The following is a 10,927-nucleotide window of genomic DNA, read 5'->3' as shown; positions in this document are numbered from 1 at the left end:
AACCTAATTTCTTCGTTTCTGTGAAATTTAACACACCAACGGTGCAAAAAAATTTATTTCTCAGGTTTTGCATCCAAGAAAATATTTATTCAAATACAAAAATAATCGTTTATGTTGCCCTTTTTTATTTCATTTTTTTTGTATTTTGTGAATATAATTTAGCATGTGTGTATCAGAAATTTTCTCGAAGAAATTGTCCGATTTAAATTTTTGAAACCACTCATTTTGAACGAAAATATTTACACACTCTTTTGTAAATTTTAAATTTAAAATGTAAATATCTATTCTCTGGTGGTTGCAGCAGACAAACCTCAATTTTCTCATTGAACATTTTATGTGCTACTATGTAGGTTTTAGTAACAACCTTTTTAAAGTTTTATATCTTAACAATTAGATATCTGTTGCACATTAATTGTTTAATACACAGGTGCACATTAAGGTTATTGTAGCCCGAATTTTTTAATATGCAATTAAATATTTTTAAAAATCTACTTCCTATTTTAATTTGTAATTTAATACTTTTGTTCTGTACAACTTGGTAAAAATCTGACAGTAATATTTAATGTTCCTTCAAACATAAAAGAGTGCCGCATAAAATTTTGATAAAGCAGCTGCCCTCCATTTGATTTGTGCTTTTAATTGCAGCCCCCGGCCTCATGTGAGTAGGAAACCTCTGGCCTATATAGTTTATCGTAAATAAAATTTTTGACCACTATTTGAATTCGATTAGCTGGAATGTTTATATTTTAATTGAAGCTCTATGCTGGATGAGACAATACAAATTGCGATCATTTCCCGACAACAACTAGCAGAAAATATCGCCAATTTATTGCTAAATAGATCTTATAGAAAATAGAAATTTTAACCAATTTCTGTCAAAAGCAAACTTATAGACACAAAAATTTAAAAACTACGTTTCTCAACTGAGCTATTTTGTCTGACTTAAAATAAAAAATGAGAGTTAATCATTTTCGCTTTAAAATTCTATAATCACCGAAAGTTCCTCCTAAGTAATTCGAAAATGACAAGGAATAAAAAGTGACCAAAAGTACCTAATTTTCAAAAAATTTAGTTTCCCTCGGAATAAAAACAAGAAAATGAAACTTTCTCGCTTGCTGTTTAGTTTTCCTGTTTGAAAAAGGAGTCATTGTAATTATCAAAATTTAGTGCCCTCAACAAAAAGAATGAATAAGATCATATGATGGGGCAGTTAAACTTATAATATAGACGAAGAATCTAATTTTATAAAAATTCTAGCTTCTTCAATTATTATACTTAACTGCCACTTTGTGAAATCTTTCCCAACGGCAGTACGAGTTGCCAGCTATGTAATTTATTTAATTTTGTTATCTCTTATACAGATGGCAAGCTGTCATGTAAAATATTTTTAGTAGTAGAGAAATAGAAAACTATGCAGAATTCGTATAATGTTGTTAGCAGTTAAAACTTCCAAACACGAGGTGCTGGTGGCTTAGGGTACAGAGCATTCGCCTTCCGAAGAGGTGGCTCAGATTCGAAACCTAGCGACGGCTGGTTGATACGAACTCAGAGCTCAGTAGACGGATCATGGAATAGAATGCCCTGGCCATCTACCTAACCGTAGGAGATTTTGGTGGTTTTCCAGGTAACACAAAGGCGGGTTAGTTCTATCAAGAAGTCCTCCCTAAAATATAGTTTGCCCCAATGCTTGATTCGGATGTTCTCTTATCTTCTGGGTTGTGTTCAAAATTATAAGGCTACGGAGTTCAACATTGATGGTCGTTAACTCTGAATTTGGTAATCTGCGCAATGCCGCTTATAAAATAACATACATGTTTAGTTTGCTTCAATTTTTTTTAAGAATATACAACCAATTTATTAACTGTAAAATTTACTATCACTTTTATATTTTGGTTGCTAGGTTGGTAGCAATGCTTACGGTATGATTATCAGGTCTTTATACTTGTTTAAATTTTTAACAAACAGAAGTGGTCAAAATCATTTTTAATCAACTTTATTATTCAAAAATTGTTATTGTTGTTTCTAATGACACTTGCCATATACCAGAAAGCCTGCTTGGTGAAACCAAGCGAATTTAAAGCAGATGGTACGTTTCTTGTTTTTTAATGGCGCCATTTATGGCCAAGAATATGACTTCAGTCACACGCACATCACAGTCCGTTTATAGGGCGGACCCATTCTTACATCCATTTATTCATCCGCAAATAGTAATTTTGACCTGAACCAGAGAACAATCAATCTCCGATTCAGTACCCCCAGAGGTATTGATTTGTTATGGGAACATAGAGGACTTGTGACCTGACAGATTTAACGCTCACCAGTCACCATTTACTACACTGGGAGTCTTCGGACGGCGGGGATCGAACTTACGACCTCTTGGGAATGGGTCCAACGCCTTACCAACCAATCTATCCCGGCCCATTATTTAAAAATGAAAGGAAAAACATAAAATTTACTACCACTTTTAAACATTCAAAAAAAAAAAATCTCCCGTCGGTAGAATTTGCAAGTATGTTAAATTTTAAACATTACACAACTTCTTCATTTTTCTAATTTTTTTTTATTTAGGATTAACAATACGCTGTCATTACTTCACAATGACAAACTTCTTTTTCTACAGTATAAAAAGAAATATTTGTTTTGATTGTCATGTCAGTGTTATAAAATAATAAACTTCTTTCAACAATATCAAAGATATTTGTTCTGTTTATGATTGAAGCCTTACCTTAAAACTTTATAATATTTTGCAAGATTAATTAAATCCTTAAGACTTTGAAAGATTAATTAAACCTTTTAAGGAATTGTAAGATAAAATAAACTTCATAGTAAGATTAATTAATGACCTTAAAATGTTGTACCTTAAAATAACCTTAACCTTAAAAAAAATCTTAAAGTAACCTTAAAATAAAGACTTAGTAAAATTATTTAAATTTTGCAAGATTAATCAATAACATAAAAACTTTGAAAGATTAATTAAACGTTGTTAGAGATTGTAAGACCAATTTAACTTTGCAAGATTAATAACCTTAAAACTTTGTAATATAAATAAAACTTTGTAAGATTAATTAATAACCTTAAAACTTTGTAGCATTAATTTTATTAATTTATGATCGGATTATTTTTTATCTAATGTATGTTAACACTAGATAAGAAATTACAACGACAAATGTAACATTTCATCTTTTACAAATGATTTGAAAAATATTTTTGACTTCACATCAGAAGATATGTATCTCTTTCATTTGATACACCAAACATTTCAGTGATAAAAAATAAAAAACTTTCTCTTCTATGCTTTATTTTTTTTTTTTTTCTAGAAGAATCTACGGTACAATGCAATGTCTGGAAAAGCAGACAGATCAAGAACTGTCCCTCCTGTCAGTGGGATAGCCAAAAAAAGAAGCCGTAAAAGTCAAATAATTCTTCCTCATCGGCAATTCCCCGCTGTTCGGTAAATAAATTTTAACGAAAATAAGAGCTTCCTTTTCTTTATCGGTTACTTCACATCACGATAACATCTTGTTTATACAATAACCACAATTAGGTGGGAGTCCATAAAGACAAATTCGATTCCTATCGTCCAACGAACTTCAAGAAGTTCTAAACTCTCCCGTCTCTTTTGGTCCTCATCTTGATAAGATTTTTTTATTTATTTTTTTATTGTCTTTTCCCGTTAAAAATTTAATTAATACCATTCTCTCTGTAACTCAAAGTTTTATTGTTTGTACAGGGACACAGGCATTATTCGAAATGGTCATCTGGTAGGGTGATGAATTATTCCGTGTGCTGTCCACTTTTTGGTCTAAATACAAATTTCATTCTTGCACACTGCCCTTCTCTACTATTTCATTTAGAGCTGTGATTTTAAAATATATATATATATATATATATATATATATATATATATATATATATATAAGCTCAAAATAAGGATAAAACACAGGAACAAAGGAAACATATAGTATATGACATATGAACATATGAAAAAAAAAGGGGGGGGGAGGAAAATAATAATAAAAAAAATAACAAACAACTGGGGAAAAAAATTATAATAGTATAAATCCGAAAAAAAGAAAGAAAAAAAAAGATAAAAAAATTTTTAAAAATCCGGAAAATACAAGATATATCTTTTGTTTTCCGTATCTTTTATTTTCCGGATTTTTAAAAAAAATTTTATCCTTTTCTTTTCTTCGGATTTTTATTCCAGTTGTTGGTTATTTTTTTATTATTATTTTTCTTTCCCCCCTTTTTTTCACAGTAAGTAATTTTCCTTTGTTTTATCTTCATTTTGAACTTATTTTATGAATTCTATTTACGTGCAACTTATGCGCAATAAATGAAACTTATTGTTTTTCTTAATTTTCTTCGTGTTCTTTTGCATTTATTTATTTTGCTCTCTCTCACTAATATATATATATATATACAGTGCACTCCCGATTATCCGGGTTAATCACCGGGACAGGTCGCACGGACAATCGAAAAACACGGATAATCCGAAAACTCCTTTTATTAAAGAAAAATTCAATATCAGTTCAAAAAATATAAAAATTACTGACATTTGCATGCATAACATCAAACAAGGAATTTTCCTTATTAAAAAATGTGCAATGCGACTTCGCCATATACACATATTTTACGAACAGCAGTAATGTCACTGTAATCAAATCCTCTCATATAATCTAATAAAGTTTCCACAGAGCAGCAGAATGAGAAATTGTATTTCCCTCATTTACTACATCTTCTGCATCAGTTACTATCATCACTATTTGATTTGACAACATAACGATGTCTTCATCAGTCAAATACTGGAAGTCAGGCTCACATGCATCACTTTGAAACCAATCTTCTAAATTTTCTTCATCAAGAATTTCGAAACCTTCGATTTCTTTTGCTAGTTCGAGAATACTGTTATCATATTTTTCTTGAACATCTGAAGAGGATTGTTCATCAAGCGGTATCATCTTTCTCCAAGATCGTGATAACGTAGACGATTTTACCTTTGACCATGCTGCTGATATTCCATATACTGCAATCCAATTACGAATATTGCTTCCAAAAATTTGGTAGTGTTATAACTTCATGAATGAAATATTTTTAATCTTGAAAATGCTTCTATTTATATTTTTTGTGTGACTCCGGAATGAGCACGGATAATCCGCAAACCGGATAATCGAGAGTGTACTGTATATTATATATATATATATATATATATATATATATATATATATATATATATATACACGTCTAGAGATCTCTACAGTAGATGCCTTTTTGAATCATTGGCGGACTACGTACTGTAAAATTTAAAATAAATAAATAAATAACTGTATATTAGGCCTAAGTTTAATACATATTAAGGATAGTTTAATCCTTAAAACATACTAAGTTTAATACAGATTAGGGCCTGGATAGTCTGGTTGGTAGGGCACTGGGTCTATGGTTAAGTGGTCTTGGGTGCGATCCCCGTCGGCCGAAGACTCCCCGTGTAGTAAATGGTGACTGATGCACGTTAAATCTGTGTCGAGTCTCAAAGTCCTCCATGTTCCCATAACAAATCATACCTCTGGGGGTACTGATCCAGGAGATTCCTTGTTTTCTGAATTGGTTCAAAATTGCAAGGCTACGGGGTTGAACATTAGTAGTGGTAAACCCAAAATTGGGTCGGCTGTTCAACAACGGTTATAAAATAAAATACATATTAGGGCGATCATTATAATTATGTTGACTTGATTACATATTTATAAAAGAAGTAAAAGTGTTATAAATGCTGTAAAATGTGGAATCTAAAATGATATTGCATATACAAATAATTAGGATAAAAAGTACTGTCTTGTGCTTGTTTTTATTAAAGCTCTCGACATTGCTATATAAAAAGCAATGTATTTTTGATCATGCGTATTTATTTATTCTACATCGAATAAGATCGAAACAAAAATTAATAGAATTAATAATTTTTAATTTGTAAGAGTTAAAACGATTCAACGTATAAAAAAATACAGTTTTTGACTCACACGTATATACGCTTTTACATTTCTGTCAAGGCTACCCAAAATTTCCTCAGTTAAGTTCTAAATTGAAACTGCAGCTCACCCGGCGGAAGTGTTAACTTCATGTATTCATCATCATCATCAATGGCTCGACAGCCTAGGGTGAACCTTGGCTTTCTCAAGAAGTTTTTTCCAGGCTAACCTTTTTTTCTTTTTGCTAGTGTTTTCCAGTTTTCTAATTTTTAGTTTTTAAGACCAAAAGGTCCTTCTCTAGGCCATCTATCATGTATTTATATTAAGCATAAATCACATTAAAAAAATAATAAACAATTTTAAATTTTCTCTTAACTATTTCTGTATTCAATTACTCAAATACTGTATTCAATTTTTAGGACCTTATTATAGAAAAGCTGAATCAGTAGCCATAGGTCTGTGAATTGATTTTGTTTCTGCAATACTTACGGTTCCTCTTCCAGCCGATTTCACATTTGATTGGTTCTGCCGGAGGTATTTAATGACATTGAAAGTTGTGCAAAATTTCAGTTTCTTGATACTTTATGGTCTATTTTAAATTCACGCCAAATGCAAACCCCACATATGTTTATTTTCTTATGGTTCTACTCATTGGTATCACAGCAATATTGGCATTCTAACTAATATTGCTAATGCCTAATACTGTGAATGCAAATGAGTAATATTGCCATATTAACTAATATTGGCATTCACAGCAATTTGTAAGCATTGTGATTCACTGTTGGTTCAAGTAGATTTTGACTGTCAAATTCTAAGAAAATAGCCTCTTTTCAAAGTTTTTCGAATGACCTTTGATCTTCGATGCAAAAAAAAATTTTTTAAAAGAACATATTCTGAAAACTTTAAAAAAAATTAAAATGTCAATTATCCCTGCCTAATTTGCCCAATTAAAAAAAAAAATGTCTCCTAATTTTTAACACCAGAATAGTTGACTTAAGTTATAACACAATTAAGCTAAAAGCATATCAAGCGAAATAAATTTGCTACAAACTTATTACTCTCTATACTCTATTTTCATTAAAAATTTCAATTAGCAAAATGTTCGCAAATCAATTCTTTTAGAGACACACCGAAATTTCCAGATTAAAATAATAATAATGATGACAAATATAGATTGATCACGAAATATTTCTTTCGACTCAACTTACAAAGAAGTGTGGTAAAAAGATAACTCATTTCGAAATGTATTTTAGGTAAATTTTCCTCTAAAAATGCAATTATTGCTCATACTTTTTACGTTATTTTTAGATTTCATATGAAATATTCAGTAAACCTGAATAATATATATTAAGTTAGTAATCGAAGTATTTAATTAAATTTAAATGATGATGACACATGCTTACGGTGTTCATTTTCAAGACAGAATTACGTCACTTAGGCTAATTTTAGCAATCTGGTGATATCATTGGGTCACGCACATGGGAAAACTGGAATAATGGATCAGCTTTATTACTTGGTAGATTTACACGCGATATATATATCGTTCCCAGAAGTTGGTAGTTTCTCCTGCAGCATGACAGGAATTCACGAGATTTTCCCTAATTTCTTTTAGAGAAATTTTTCAAAAAGTTTTGAGTCATGTTCTAAGTTGAAATGCATTATTCACTTTGATTTTTCACTTTCTGTGAAAAAGATAAAACACATTTCTGAGATTTTACTCAATAGAACATGAATAAAATGGGATTTTTTTAGGGAAAGACAGTAGTGATAAAATTATATGTTTTTGGAACAAGGGAATTAGCGGGTTTTTTAAGTAATCTGTTTCAGAGAAATTTGGCAAAAAATTGAGTCATACTGAAAGACTAATCCCACGTTGATTTTGATTTCCATTTCTTAATAAAGGCAAAAAATAATTTCATAGAATTTTCCTATTAATATTTTAAACACACCCAAAAAATAAAATGGAAAATTTTTGTATTTATTTAAAACCATTTAATGATTTAGAAACGAAGCAAAAACTGGCGCAACTGACACAAAATTGGCGCAATTTTCATTTTTAAAAGTTTTTGAGTTATGAAAATTTTAAAGGTATTTAAACTATTTTTTTTTTCAAAACTATTTACATACTATCAAAGTCCTAAAATAACAGCCCTGAATAACTTTTGAAACAATGAACGGATCTTCACTTACTAAGGTTCATCACGCTATTCACGCATAATACACGCATATATACGCATAAGGCTATTCACGTATTTCAAGAAACAAATCTTATTACATAATTATTAATTAGTTAATTATTTGATATCAAGTTAGAATATTATATCTATAACATATTTTCTCTGAATGAATCCGGAATACCAATCAAGCTAAGAAAAGTATTTTTATTTTATTCATTTTTTATTATATATATATAATTTTGTCTTCTCTTATAAATTTGGATATTCCTCTATCTATTGGCAACAGTTATTATTCCTTTTTTTTAGGTTGAGGGATAATTTAAGTAGTGCTAAATAATTACGTTATAGTACTTATTTCGCTGTTAAAGTAATTTTGTTAGGTTGTCTAAATAATTTACGTACAGTTGAATAGTAAGTTATATATTAAGTATTTATTTAGAATAATTTTGTATTTTTGAGAAAGTAAAAAAACGAAATAATTATATAGATTTATATTTGTAAAGTTTATATACTTACTTTTCTAATCTGGCTGTAGTTTTTTTTTTTTAAAGTTCTATAAGTTTTAACGGTTCATAAGTTTATAGTTTAGTTAGTAAGTTTATAGTTAGTTTGTAGCTTTATAAGTTTTAGCGGTGATGTGACGCGGCATACCATAAAACCAATTATTGGAGACGAAGTTTATCTTTTTTGAGTATTATATTATACAATACAAAAGTTATGGCTAGAGGGATGCGTAAGGAAGTAGTACAGCAAGAAATGGAGCATTGGTATAAGTTTTCTATTTTATCTCTTGACAGAGGGGGAAATAATTTTAATATTTCGACTACCTACTATGCTGCTATGTCTCAATCAATACTTACAGTCGTTTCTGTAATTTATGTCTGACGGACAGATTTAAGAGTTATTACTAAACTTCAATACATAAAGAACTTTGACAATATCGCGAACATTTCCTGAAAATAGTCAAAATCCAAGTTTTTCCGTGCAATCGACAACTAGACGGTGGAAAAATATAGTGTTTAAAACTAGTTAAAGTGTTAGAAATGGAGGAGGGGTTGTATAATTCAAATATTGGAATATAGTTGTGCTATGCATTCGATTTGGGTTACCATTTTATATGTTGTACAAGATAATTGTGAAAGGTGATCAAAATGGGTCGCCAAAAGCGGTTAGTTAAATATTATTATTATATTATTACTAATATTAATAATTTTTGGGGGGTTTAAACACTTAAAAAAGCTGGCTAACGTAAAAGTAATCTTTTTTTTTCAAAAACTGTTTCTTAATAAAAAGGATATGATTAGTTAATATTATAATAATTAGTTATTATTATATTATAATTAAATTATCTATTATTAACAAAGCGTGCAGTTATTATTATTGCTATTTATTTACTTTTTGTGGGCTTAATCACTTAAAAAAGCTAGCTAACGTTAAAAGTAATTTTTTTTCAAAAACTGTGCTTTAATAAAAAGGACACGATTAGTTACCATTATAATAATAATATTATAATAATTAGTTTTTATTATAATATTATAATTATATTAGTTCTATTATTAACAAGGTGGGTATTTATTATTATTATTACTATTATTATTATCTATTTACTTTTCAGCAGTTTAAAACACCTAGAAAAGCTGGCGGACGTTAAAAGCAATAATTTTTTTCAAAACTGTACTTAAATGAAAAGGACATAATTTTTATTATAGGCATGTAATTGAATGTTCTGAGAAATATGAGTCATCGATTTTACAATTTTGAAGCAGTTTGGAGCAACAACTTTTAACTTTGAAATTGTTTTCAGTACTATTTAAACAACTTGGAACTATATTTTAAATTATTTAAAAATATCATGTCTGAAAACATAATGCTAAATCAATTCAATTTTGAAAAAAGAACAAAAAAAGTTTTACAGTAAATTTTCCACTTGTGGAAATTTTTTATTCCAGAGCGATTAGAAAAACAGCAAAAATGAATTTGGGGCATTTATAAAATACATTTGGCCTATATTTGGGACCAAATATGTGGTTTGAAGAAAATAAACAGAATAGGAACAGCATTGCACCACTATAAGTAATTTCTTTTTAGTTATTTAGTAAAAACAAATTCATAAAACATAAATAAAAATGTTTAATAAACTAACTTTGAAAAAAAAAATTAAAAATCGAAGTCAGCAAATTTGAATATTTGCATTCCCGCAACACCCCGTTGCGGGCCATGGGCGTCATGGAAGTTAATTCCACATTTTTATGACCAACATAAAAACACAATTAAAATTGAATCTTTTACTAAACGGGATAATTCAACTTCAATACATAAATCAACATGAAAATGCAATAAAATGATTCCATAAGCACCGAAGAATGGTCATTACCATATCTACTAGTATGGTAATAACCATTTCTAATAACAAAGATCTTAATAAAACCAAAATATATTGTATCTAAACAATTCATTCGGTAATTTTTCCGTTCACATGGTGGCGCATACTACCAGAAATTCTGATTTTCAAAATTATGATTCTTATTATCACTATCATTTAGTAAAAATTCAAAGCTGGAAAGTAAATTTTACTGAACCGCCGGTAATTATGCCAAGCTCTAAAATGTCAAGATTAAATAAGCAGATTTTATCACACATGATTCTCATTATCACCAAATTTATTAAATTATAACAAATTTATACTTTGCCTGATACCAGGCGATCTTATTTTATTTATATTAATTCTTTTAAACGTGTTTCTGAAAAATTACTTATTTAAAACGACCAACAGTAATGGAATAGGAAGTA

This window comes from Parasteatoda tepidariorum, chromosome 4 (assembly GCF_982258835.1).
Source record: "Parasteatoda tepidariorum strain Cologne lab strain chromosome 4, Ptep-v5.0, whole genome shotgun sequence".
Lineage (NCBI taxonomy): Eukaryota > Metazoa > Arthropoda > Arachnida > Araneae > Theridiidae > Parasteatoda > Parasteatoda tepidariorum.
Note: the sequence above shows the minus strand (reverse complement) of the source record.